Source organism: Temnothorax curvispinosus, unplaced genomic scaffold (assembly GCF_003070985.1).
Source record: "Temnothorax curvispinosus isolate PA1 unplaced genomic scaffold, ASM307098v1 QBEX01009828.1, whole genome shotgun sequence".
In the NCBI taxonomy this organism is placed as follows: domain Eukaryota; kingdom Metazoa; phylum Arthropoda; class Insecta; order Hymenoptera; family Formicidae; genus Temnothorax; species Temnothorax curvispinosus.
In genome coordinates, this window is record NW_020219608.1 from 281,896 (window position 1) to 295,902 (window position 14,007).

Consider the following 14,007-nt stretch of genomic DNA (forward strand, 5'->3'; position numbering starts at 1 on the left):
TACATTTTAAGAACGATAGAACAGATATAAAAACAAAAATAAAAAATGCATCAAAAAAATTGTATTATTATTGGAATTACAAGTAGAAGAGATAACATAGTTAAAAAATCTGAGCAAAATAAGGAAGAAATGATCAAAGTCTCATAAGTCGAAAATTTAACGGAATACCAAAATGAGTAACTCAAAAATTTAAATGTTTACGTTAGGCTCCATTGGGTCGAGTATTTCGAATTAGATAGTTTTTCGAATAATCATTTGAGATCTTATATTCTAGGCTACATTGATCAAATAAGTCAGTTTTCACAGATTATCGCACTGTAGGCCTTGTACCGACGACACGTCGGATGTAAATTGCATCAACCAGCTTTTCTCGCGCGGAACCGCCCGTGCGTGAAACCAGAATCGGGCGGTTTTTCGACACGCTCGAACTCGCATTTATGTCTAACGTGGAAACGGTATAATCGATCGACGAATATCATAGACAAACGTCGAAGAGCGGTCGCGAACCTGGGTGACACACCTCCGAGCATTATTTCCGTCCGGCCAGAAGGCTGGTTCTCGATCTCGATATCACGTTACGCAATCGCGCGTACCGCCTCGGCAACGCCTTGCTGCGTAACGTCATAGCCGAGAAAATAAATAAGTTATCTTTACGCTGCGGAGAATGGAAACCGGCGACAACGGCGAATAGGTTCAATAACTCGCGAATACATAATAACTAATATATACATATATAATATTTATGAGAGAAATAACAGATTTTAAACTGTCAAGTTTCGCGACAAGTTTCGCGACGTCATTTGCGGAAAAAAAATGTGTTGACATTTAACATATTATTTATGTATTGTATTAAGCTAAGAGTTGAATGATTGGGTTCTAAAATATTAATTAAATAAGAAATTAAGTAATGAAAAATTATTTGTGATATACATCGTTATTAACTATTTATTTTTTAATCTTTCACAGTTTTTATTTATTTATTTTAATTTATTATCAATTTAATTTACATATCTTTTTCTTTAATTTAATATAATTAATAGGAATTAATTTTCATGTCCGTTATATTAGTTAGATAGAACTTTGAATAATGTTTTATATTGTAATTCCTCAAGTTTTACATCAGGCATCGGTAATAAAGACTCACTGTGCAAAGATCACAATTATAGTCTTTTACAACCACTTGATACAAAGTCATTACGACGTTTGCGTTTACAATTTTTATTGTAATCGATTCCTCTTTGCTTCACGCTTCTTGGTCAGGATTGAGTCGATATCATGGCGCGAAATCGGCGAAACGATACTACAACAACGTACGTACACGCGCGCGCATTACAAAAATCAAACAGGCAGGCAGGCAGGCAGGCAGGCGTGTTGCAGAACACGAACGTCATTGCTTGCTCGCTCAAGCTTCAAGAAGAATTTGCCTTAGCGATAATTATGAGTCACACGCGACAGACTCGCGGGAGATTTTGTAATGATAAACATGTCACTGGTAATAGCCACTTCTCGCGCGGCCAGGCTGCACAAGAACGGCCGACAATGAGTCCTGCTGCTCGCTGCAATCGTCATTCAGTACTCCACATTCCCTCTGTAAAAGGCCCAGCAGGAACGAGGATTTTTCTGCGGCTTCCCGGAAGTCTCAGGATACGCGGAAGCGTGGGCCTCGCGTGACAATCTCTCGCTGCAGAGACTGGAGAAAGGTCGAATTCCTTGCGGTTTTGTCTCGCAATGGCAGATAAATTGGCCAGATAAACGTAAATCTTTGAAACTATCTAATTTAATCTCACAAAATTAATAAATTTAAATAAATTTAATAAAAGTATATAAATTTTAACACTAACGCGTACATACATCAATTTTAAATCTTAACTTTATTATCCTATAACATCTACATAAAAATGCACCTATATACAAATTAATAAAAACGAAAGTAAATAATATCGGGGCATAAATAAATCAGGTTTATTATTCAGGTTATTTATTCAGGTCGGTTGGCTTTTTTTCCACAAGATTTTGCCGCTTGCCTCCGTTATACATTCGGCAAGAGCGACTTTTGGTATTGCGGATAAAAAAGGCGTGAGCGCATTACTTTCGGCGATCGGATCGACGTGTATGTAACGTAACAAACGACGGACCCGATCCTGTGTCTCGCACTTACGTAAGATGCAGATCTTGATATAAGTGCAATACGGTTGCAGTTTTCACCGGCCGGGTCGCAAGAAAGTGAGAGTCACAGTAATGGGATTTGTAAAACCTTATAATTTTTAAAATTGTATCAAAGAGAAAAGAAACTGATCACAGAGAGAGAGAAAGAAAGAGAGAGAGAGAGGCCAAGAACTCCGAGAAACTTACAAAGTTATAGTAATTAAAAAAAATCGGAAAAGCCGATAAAAGCTCACTTCAGTCAGCCAAATCAAGAATCGTGATAAAAAGTGACAAAGAAAATAAATGCATCTCTAGATAGATTTTTAATATCTCGTAATTTTTTAAATTGTTTCAGAAAATTAATAGGTGTATGCACGTGCACGTGCACGTATATTATATATGTGTATCAATAAATTTTGTTTCGACTTTTTATTCGACCTAACTGACTTTATTTTTCGACCTATCTTTATTAATTATAATCGTCACGGCCATACGACCATTATTAGTTTTGGTCAATTATAATCGTCATGACGTTTCGATCATGGGTTTTGGTCCTTCTCAATCGATGCAACTTTGATGCTGATACGTATAAAGCAACCTATTTAAAATCACTGGTAAAGAATTTTTTAAATGTGAATAGCACTTATATAATAAACGAGAAATTTCTTGAGAAAAATTTTAAAACAATAGCTCAATTCGTTTTCTTCTACATCAAGAACGATTACCGTTCTTTCTATTATTCTTCTTTTCTTTTTACTATAACGGTCTTTTTCCGCTCGAGCGGTGCTCCTTTGTATTTCGACGTGGACGTGCAGCGCATGGACACCCCGTTGCACTGCACTCTGTCGCGATGATGCAACTGCAACGGCGCATTCACGCATTCTTCGCAAGGACTCCGAGAGCGGGGCGTGGTTGTGGTTGCGATCGACCAACCGACCGGCTTATCTTCCACGAGGAATCGCACGTACTTACGCACGTGTGCACGCGCTTATTTTCGGCGTGATCTGTTTTTAGCCGGGAGAAAAATTATGTTACACACATTCGGCGAAATCGTGTCGCGTAACGAGGCACTTTTAAATTCGTAAATGAAAAAAGCGCACTTCAGAACGGGGAACAATGCCATTTTATATTTGAGGATGAGTTTACACATTACGTTTTTTTCACGCAACCAAGAATACACGAAATCATAGAACGTATCTCTGAATTTTTTAATAATAAAGAATTGTGTAACATAATTAGAAGCCACATTTTTTATATTTTAATAATTATAATAATGTGGAAATATGTGGAAGATGTAAATCACTCGTTAAATCTTTTCCTTGTTTTAATATTTTGGATTAAATGCCATTCAATATCAGACGAATATATGTAATATCTATATTTAATTTTCGAAAAGCAGAGAAAATAATTGCGAGCAACTTCCACAGTCGGTCGTAGGAAGGAAATAGAAATACATATTCGATGCTGCCTCGGTAAATCAACGGCGTTTATAAATGTAAATAAACGCGCAACATTATACGAGAAAGTTGCACGAGTTGTGTACTACCGACGATGTTTTCAATCTCAAAGCGAATCAAAACATATACGCGCAGGACACGCCGCTCTCTCGCTAGGTCACTAAATTTTCCGCGTAAAAAGAGATGACGTGCCGTGACATCACCGCCCCGAATTTAATCGCCCGCCAGTTCGCGCGGTACCTTCCGGGAGATTAGACGCCTTGTAAATATCGCTGTGCGTTCTGCGTTCGCGCGTGTATATTTTTATCCGATCGACGTACTTTCCTGTATACGGACACCTTTTGACTGCTGAATTGTCAGCGACGGATTTACATCGACATTTATTAATACGGCTGTCTCGATGATCGGTTAATACAACGCATAAATCGCGCCGACGACGGAATCGTGGCAAGTTTCGTGAAGTTGGCGTCAAGCGATTGCGCGATCCAATTCAAATCTCATCGTCAGTATTGAGACGAAATTGAATAAATCAAATCTGACAATTAAAACTCTCGTTAATATCTCGATTAATGTCGTGACGATGCTTCGATATTCTTTTGATCGTAATTTTCGTGATCCTAATTAATTTAATTAGTATATCGCGCGGCGGGGGAGAAACTTAGCGGTGACGCGCGGAGCGCGCGAAACGGGTCGCGGGCGATCACGTGACCGCCGAAATTTTCTAATACGCCGTGTCCGGTCAGTTTGCGTCGCGCGTCCCCGGTGATTAGACGAGTCGCGGAGTCGCGCGCGGGGGTGCCGAGTCGCGGTGCGCGCCTTTTCCGCCCGCGTCGTAATTTCGGGAGTGCCGTAACCGCCCGACGGAGACGGACGGCGATAGCCGGCCCCGATTCACCCGCGCGATCTACGCGGCTGTCCGGACGATCCTCGACCACTGATCCGTGTCGGCTCCACTTCCGTCTACTCCGTCGTCTCGCCGGACTTCGTTTCTGCAATCGTCGCCTGTCCCGCCTATCGCGAGTGCCCCCCAGCATCGAGAAGAGCATATCGAGGAGTATCTTGAAGCATCGAGGACGAGAGGTATCGAAGCGGATGATTTGTTTAGATATTGTTACGGCCGTTAACGAACAACGCTACGTTTGACACCAGTGGTGCAGTAGCTTCCCGGGATCTCGCGACGCCGATCGAGGTTAGGAAGTGTCGATCGAATCGATTCGTGTCGAACGGTAACGCGCGAATATCGGGAGTGCCGAATGAGTTTACGCGCGGACGATCGTTTTAACGTTGATTCGCGAGTTGATACGCTATCGCGCGTGTTCATTTAGAATCAATATCGATCCAGCGATGTCGTATTTTGACAACGGGGGTCGCGTATCGCGCGTTACTCGGAAATGTGCATCGCGGGTGCATCGACGAACGCTGAAGGAGTACCGGTACCGGAGCGTTCGGAGCATCGAAGGAGTATCGGAGAAGGGCCAGAGATTGCTGCTCGTCTGCGTCGGTTTCAGCGATCGGTGAGTGACCAATGTCTTTTATATTCAACCCTTAACTCGAAACATTTATTTCTGAGACTTGACGATTGTTTATGATAGTTCAAAGCTTGCACGGTAAACGTACTTCACTTTTTGATAGGATTATGAAGAATACAATGCTATAGAGAATACACTGCACAATAAATTAATTAATCAAATTAGTTATTATTACTACCTATTTTAATTATTGTTATTGTATTTCTGAAATTGTCTAAAATGCATTTAAAAAAATAAGAAGTAGTTACATGTTCAATTTTTATTATTATCTATGCATGTAATTGTGGTAATATAAAAAAATATCTCAGAAATTACACGTTTTCAAGTATTTACTTTTAAAGGTTTTGATTTGAGGGTTAATTATTTTTATAATTTATAAATAAAAAGTATGGATGATGAGAGAGAGAGAGAGGGAGAGAGAGAGAAGGCGGAATATCGGCGCAACAATTTTTATTGAACAATGGTACAATAAACAAATTGAATTTTTAAAAATGATCAACAATTATTATTTTGAAAGAGAGAAAAGTTTGCAAGTTTGGACGTTCATCCGTGAAATAAATAGACTAATATTCTCGATAACGATGCTGATAAATGCGCCGGTATATCCGCGCTGAAAAGACATTCACGCAAATTAAGCTTACGAAAGTATGAGTTATCGTCAACGGATAAACCCGGCGACAATCGTTAAGTATGCTCGATCAGAGTGGAAATATATGAGTATGTTAGGCTTTAATACGGATCGCGTTGCGGGCGCCCGATCGAAAGTGCCGTTGCATAATGTCGGGAAAATTCAATGGAACGTCTCGCAAATGTGGCTCGTTGCGTGGCTTAAGTGTCGCCGGTGTCTTGCGACAAGTATTATACGCGTCGTTTCATTACGTTACGTGGTAACGGGAAAATTATTACGGCGGAGCGTTGCGAGCCCGCCGCCGCCGCCGCCGCCGATATTTGCTCTCGAATTCCTCTTCGCCGCGGTGCAGCAATAATCTACGCGCGCGTTTTTGGAAGCGAAACTGGTGATTATTCGTAAAAGGCGTTTCGTAATTATTCGTAAAAGTTGAGAGAGCTGTCTTTCGCGAAATAAAATACGCCCCGCGTGATTGCTTCGCGGATAATTGCTCGTGCGGTTTGAAAAATATTATCGCGGAGCACACGCGCTGGATAATGTTTTATTGCATTGTTTGGAATACAGTAAATTAACTACACACATGTAAAAAGAGAATTCACAGTTTCATTCATGAAAAATAACACAAATTAATTATTTATATTATAAAAATATAAGAATAATTATTCTTTTCCTTCAAAATTGTTAATCTTTATGTGCATTATATAAAATTGTTAGATATATATATATAATAATTTCACGTGTCATTATAATGTATCAATTTCATAATTTTAATTTAACCATTGTTTTATATTAATACGAAAATTTAAACTGTGTGTAATTTTATTTATCTGTGTCTCGATCGAAAACAAAATTCAGGCTATTAATAGTGCTTCTTGCGCTTCTTCTCGTGTACATCTGTTGCACTGTACCTCGCGAGCATTTCCGAGTTACTCGACGCAGGTTTGATGCGAATAATCAACACTCGTGTTCACGGGATAATGCTAGTCTGACACATATCTGCGTTACGCGAGACGTACGTTCATATATCACTATAACGTCGATTATTTCACGGGCGTCTCGCTACATGAGATACGACAACGCGACGTGAACGATATCGATCACGTAACAATGATATTCGCGTAAATCAAAGGTGGCGCGTGGCTCGTGCCACGAAGCTGTCGATCCGCCTTTTATCAGCAGTCCGCCATTAAGAAGGTGGAACCTGCTAATGGCCTCGAGTGCAGGCTACGGAGTGGCCAGCTCGAGGGGGGGTCACAATATAGCGCGACGAACAATAGCAAGGTGTCGGGCGCTGTGCAAGATCGAGGTGAGTCGTTACGTTAATTTTTACGCTACCCGACCGTGGCAGAGAACTTATTGCGGTAGGTCGCGGGCGTCGAAGATTAGCTCCTTCGTTTTCTCTCTCCGTCTCTCACTCTCTTTGACACGAGAACAGCTGCGGGGTATTCCCCGCTCACAGGTAATTCCCCCTTCGGCTCTCTCGGTTATATATGCAACCGCTGTCTGTCGGCGTCTTGATTGACTCAGCGAGGCTTAGCCTGGGGGGCGGGTAACGCTAACAAATTGCGTTAACGTGAGGTAGGTGATCATGTCTAATTAAATTTCCCTGCGACGTCAGATCGTATTCAACTCATTCGTGTCATTTGATCTCCGTGTCATTGTTTTTGACGCCGCCGAAATATTTGCAATGTCAACGCAAATTAGACCTCTCGCGATGAATGTTTGCATATTAAAATTGATGATGCATTATTAATGAATATTTTTGTGATTGATAAACATTTTTTAAACTTGGTATACTACAGTTTTGGTAACATTGTACGAATGTTACACGCAATCAGGTAAGAGAGGAAAAGCATGGCATATTATGAATGTTTCCCTGGAAAATTGAGAAAAAAAGTTTTTAATTCTTTTACTGGCATATCTCATCTAAACATGTTACATATTTTAGAAAGCTTTCTAAAGAAAATATAAAGGTCGTATTATTCGATTCAAATATATATACTATCTCCATAAAATTTTTTAATGAAAAATAGATAAAAAACTGAAAATTTCTTGCAATTGATACTTGCGTTTTTACAAAATCTACGCAATATTGTGCATCAACGAGCGTGTGGGAGCTGCGAAATCTCACGCATGCGAGGTTAAACCGTTCCGATCAATTAAGCAGAAAAGTAGCCCCGGCCAGGATGCCTACGATTAAGTCTTGCGATACTAATCTCAATCGGTCGTTAGTCGATTTCTATTTTCCCGCGATCGTGATAGCGCCGACAACGGACTAGTTTTGCGATTCACAGAGACGCCGGCACTTACAATTAGGTATTTGTGGAGATTATTACATGAATACCCCCCATTGGATTATCATATATTTTTATTAATATAATAGAGATATGATGTAACGATAAAATGCAAATTTGTTGCATTTTTATGCTTGCAAAACTAGAATATGTATATGAAAAATTATATTTTATCTATTGCTAATAACTACTCTCATGTAATAAATCTGCTAAGAAAGACTTCCTTGTCGTTTCAAAGCCAAATCAACCAACAAGATGTTTCAGACTCGATAAAAAGAGATCAAATAAGATCTTTGTAAAATAGTCTACATAAATTAAATCAAAAAAGATTTTATTATTCATCAATAAATAAATCGTACACGTTATGCCACTTTTTAATTTAACATAGATTTAAAAATATATTCTGTTTTTTGAAATCTACAATCTTTTGATATACATATTTTTCTAACTCTTTGAATCTGTCGTTGGCAGGTAATATACACTCATTTAATTGTACACGCGTCGTAAACGTAGAAAGGACTTGTCGACGTTGGCGGTAATCAAAGTACATTTTACTGCGTAGAATATGATTGTATTATTAATATATATTTTTCTCTTTTTAATATTTTACATAAAAAGTCTCGTGAAAATATTACATATTTGCAAAGAAAAACGATCTGATTAATCTGCTGTATTAAGCTTGTTCTCTTTTTCTCGATGTTTTTTAAAATAAAATTAGATACATTTACGCTAGAAAAAAGAGATAGGGAAGCAGACGTTAATAATTATTCAAATTGATGAGACGTTAATAAAATTATTCGAATTAACAGGAAGTTAGGAATTAAATGAAAAATGTTTAGCGCTTGCTAAGATTTCACCGATTATTTTACTGGTAATTATCGCAGTATTGTAACTGATAATCGAGTATTTCAAGCTAAAACAGTAGCTATATAAATCGTTTATTACGTTTCGTTTATTGTGTTGTTGTTCGAACGTGTATCAAGCGAAATCGATTTCGATATTAAACGAAGTTTAGCAGCTCGATATCTGCGACTGTTTATTACTTCATGCTATAATTCTGTTTACGCGGTTGACCTCCCACAAATGATATGTGGATTATGCGCTGTTGCAATCAGATATACTTGTCTCAATTTTCACGCGTGAGACCTATTACAAGTTCGGTGCCGCAAATGCTGATTTGCATATCGCGTGCAATTTTTCGGAAATCTGCGCAGCGGCCGTGAAATTTTTGAAATGCTTTATGCGCGTATCTTATTATACATTTATTACAAATTATTATTGAATATGACAACAAAAACAAACGACTAAACATATTAAATAATAAAATAAAAGACAAATATGAAGTTAATATAAGAAATAGATAAATATAGTTCGAAATAAATAAATAAAAATGTATCTTATAAGATACATATATGTATCTCGTGTTTAAATTTATGAAAGAGAATAGCTGTTATAAAAATTTTTCCATTCTTTATTATAATTTTCTTCACTTTCCCATTATAAATTTTAAAATTGACAATATATTATTTTGAAACTAGAAACTTGCGTGAAAAAAATTTATTTCTCAATTTTACTTTTGCACGATGACCCGTCCGATATTCGCAAACCGTTACAACATTATCGTTCTATTGCAAATGTATGATATACAAACGCGATATCGACTGCATCCGCGCGGAATCTGGTGAAGGGTGCACTTAAGAAACAGAAGCGACTGGGTTCGTTAATCATTGCAATGTGCAACTACCTTGCGAGCAAGTATAACACGTGCATGTATGCGAATCAAGCGTGAGAGGCGAGTCTCGTCAGAACTTTCCGATATATCGCAATGAAAGATTTCGCTGCGTAGCATGTCTCGTTTAGTCTGGAAATTAATGTGTCTCTTGTTTTTATTTTTTAATCATAAATAAGGCACAGATATAACATAACAGATTTCTCTAATATTTTTAGACTATTTAAATATATCTGTGGAGTGTTCAGGAATTTAATCCAGCTTTCTAAAAAGACTAAGCTCTAGAGTTTAATCTATAATAATAATTAATCTTCTTTTCTTTTTAGAAAATTAAAATGATTTTTTTAAATTTGCAATTTTATGATAATATATTATGATTTCATAATTTTTCTAACCCTTTTTTGATATGCGTAAATATTTATTATATTTTACTAATGTAATCATAATTAAATTAATGATTACAGAGAAGAAAATGTTTCTCTCTCTCACTCTTCTCGTTCCTTTCGTCCGGAAATATTGCGCAAATATTTTCTTCCGCGCCGGATGTCGGTCGGAATTTCGAGCGTGTACTCGGGAACGACGGAGAACAGGAAAAGCGAGCTTGCTCAAGCGGAAGGGGGAAAAGGGGGGCTTTCACGAGAGCTGTTTCCCTTTCGCCCTTCGCCGTTCTCGCACTCACGATCAAAAAATTCCAGTTCCGCAATTGCACCAACCTGACGCTGTTGATCGTGGCTGCTTTCTGAGCGATTGTCATAATGAAAATCGAATATTGTAGCGCAGGGGGTTAGGATCGATTTTCCTTTTAACCGTGCATTCTACTGCGGTATCCATAATACCGCAAGGAATATCGATGTTTTATTGCGAAGAATGTGGAAATAATAAAAGAGCGAGTAAAAGAGCCAGAAATAATGAAGAAAATATTGAAAGTAGTTTAATTTTAATTTTTAATTTGAGTCATTTAATTCGGATAAGAAAATAAGACAGACGCAGCAATATTGATTTGCGCTATTTAATACATTATTAATTTACTTCCTCTTTTCTGCTTACCTCATAGATAAATCGGATTATAGGCGGATTATAATATGAATCCGATTATATAGAATTGGAAAAAAACAAAATAAACCGTTGAAGAATTATTTGATGAGTTTATCCACCAATATTTTATCTGTTAACTACTACAAACACAATAGCCAATATAATAATAGTGTCTGAAAAATAAGTTAATTTAAAAAACATCTATATTATCTATTTAACGTTAAATAATAGAATTATATATAAAAATTGCTTTTGAAGGATTACTTAGCATTTTATCTATTATAGTTTTGTATATTTGTAAACCTGATTATTAGGCATTTTAAACCCTTTAAAGTTTAGAGATATATAATTCTTTGGATGTCTTGAATGCCCATCAGTTTGTGGATGAGCCTTAAAAATTGCTCTCAGTGGTAAATATACATACCTTAGCGATGGTAAATATACATGCGAGTATATATTGCTCTTTCTGATGTAATACCAATCTTATTAAACGCGCATTAAACGCACATACGGTAGAATCTGGGTCGTTTCGCTCTAGAAGCAGCCGACCGCTCGCGTCATCGATTTACTCGATGCACTCGTGCGTCTTTTTTTTCCTTTCGATCTTGTTCCCACGTGTAACTAATGACTTAAGGGTAGTTTAACACCTTTCATTAATCTTATAGAAAATCTCAGAACGCGCAGTTTTAATATAAATTTAATAACAGGAAGTAATTAGAAATGTCATTTTTATTTTATTTTTTTTTTTAAATAAGTATGCAAAATAATGAAAAATAATGTTTATTTTGCACTCGTATATATATGAATTTTTTATTTATATGAGAAATGAGATGAAAAATATGTGAAAACTCAACGAAGCGTAATTCGATCTTCAAGTTACTGATATAAGACAGAGATTAATTAATTATAAGACGTGAGCAACTTTGGAAAAGTGCGGCTTTCACGTTCTCAATGCCTTTTGTTTTTCGACGATATTTCGCGGTTATTAAGAGTAAGAAATCGAGGAATTTTTTAGGCGCGGCATTCTCAGACATGCTATATTACGAGGGTAATGGTTATGTATTACTCTACTATATTTCCCGGCTATCTCGTTATTTTGTCAGTACACGCACAGATTTAACTGCGTGACGAATATAGCGAATAAACGTTAACGCTATATGCACTTTAAGATAGTTATTTCTTTATTATGCACCACGTGCCAGTTATGGCGCAACAATTATGATTGTAGCACAAGTATAATTAGGGAAGTATTTCTTCAAATGATATATATTTATACTATGCAGCCGTTATTCGTTTATACATCGTTAAATTAGGATGTACAATTAAAAGAAAATTACGAATTATTGAAATAAAGAAAATTTAGGAAAAGCTAGTGTTATCATTTTATTGTATTAAAATATTAAAATATTAATATGAAAATATTAAAATATTAAAATATTAATATTGAATAAAATTAAAAATTTATTGGTGGAGGAGAGGAATTCTGATACGTCATTGAATTTAATGTATCACTCATTTCTAGTTTACATGTTTATTTCTTAGCTTGCGAGGATAACTGATGATAATGTCGATCTAAACGATATGATGACTTTAACAAAACACGCCGCAAACAGCGTTAGGGCGTTTAACGTCGGCGTTTTTTCACTCGGTAGCGACTTTTACGATACCCTACGTGAGTTAAGATGGTAATAAAGCGGCCGCATTCATTCAGCGTTCAAGACTTTTACAAGGCGAGGAGAGTCTCGCGTGCCAATTATATCTGTTGTGACAGATTGTTGTCCTTTGTCCCGTCATGTCAAGCGCCACGATTAGCCTCGTTTCGTAAAAAGCAATCGTTTTTACAATCCTGCCTGTAAAATAAATAAGTATGCAATTATTTTATCGTATTGCTGTTCTACGCATATTATTATTTTTTTTCTGGTTAATATACCAAATTATCTACTAAAACTTGAGAAAGAAATAATCGTGCGACGAAATTAATCCAAATTCATTTAATTTTGTATTAGGAGGAGCGAAAATGTGCAGTGATGGTTTATTAAAGCTTCAAAATAGCTTCAGCATTTCCAGTGATTCGGGCGAGTAATAAGTGACGAATGCGGATTGGAAGTCATGAAAAAAGCACGGAACCACATTCCGCGAGTAACTAGAATGAAAACAGCAACATGCTGTTGCATTATATATACACTGAGAGAACAGTATATTAATAGTTAATATACATGCTTTGTCGTTAATGTAAGAATTTTTTATGTCCGTCCCTAATAAATATTTCTTCATAATTAATATATGCTATATTGCGTGTCACTGAATATACTACATTTATCTCAGTATAAAAATAATATTACTTATAATATAATATTACTTAATAATATTACTTTCTTTGTCATAAATAAATGTATGCTTGCGTAAAATATTTTATCAATTTCGACAAATGAAATAATTTATTTGAGATTATTGATTGATTAATGATTATACTTATATTAATAATTAATATAAATTTGTTAATTACAAAGACATTACATTTAATATATACATACAATTTCATATAAATTGATGGTATTTTTACTATACAGTTACGTATATTATTATTAAATATTACGAATTTACATTGACATTTGTATATTTCTGACAAAGATATCAAGTCTAAACTCATGGTATATTAATAATTAAAAAAGTATTTTTCTCAGTGTATATATATATATATATGTGTGTGTGTGTGTGTGTGTGTGTGGCAACGGTGTAGAAAGTTATTTTATCGCGGTATCAGTTTTATCGCTAAAATATGCAACAAAAGATGCGGAATCGGTATGTCTAATCGATACCTGGAGGCAAGTAGATCTATCATATATCATAAAGGAGAGTGGATCGAATACGCTTCGTACTAATACGTCGATATACAGGGTGTTCTATCGATTTTCATCTTATCTACAACTAATTTAAAAAAATTGGACTTTTTGTTAATAAAGACATTGTCTCGTATCATTGGTAAATCGATAATTTCTAAGTTATAAACTATCGAAGACAGAGAGCTTCTTCTTTTCAAAGAAGCTATAAACTTTAAAGATGAAGGCAGATAGTAAATGTTAGTAAAAAGTTCAATTTTGAATGTTTGCTAAGACAAAAAGTTTATATATATATAATTTCGAGAAAATTTACTATATTTATATAGTTAAAGTAGTTAAATCTATTTAGT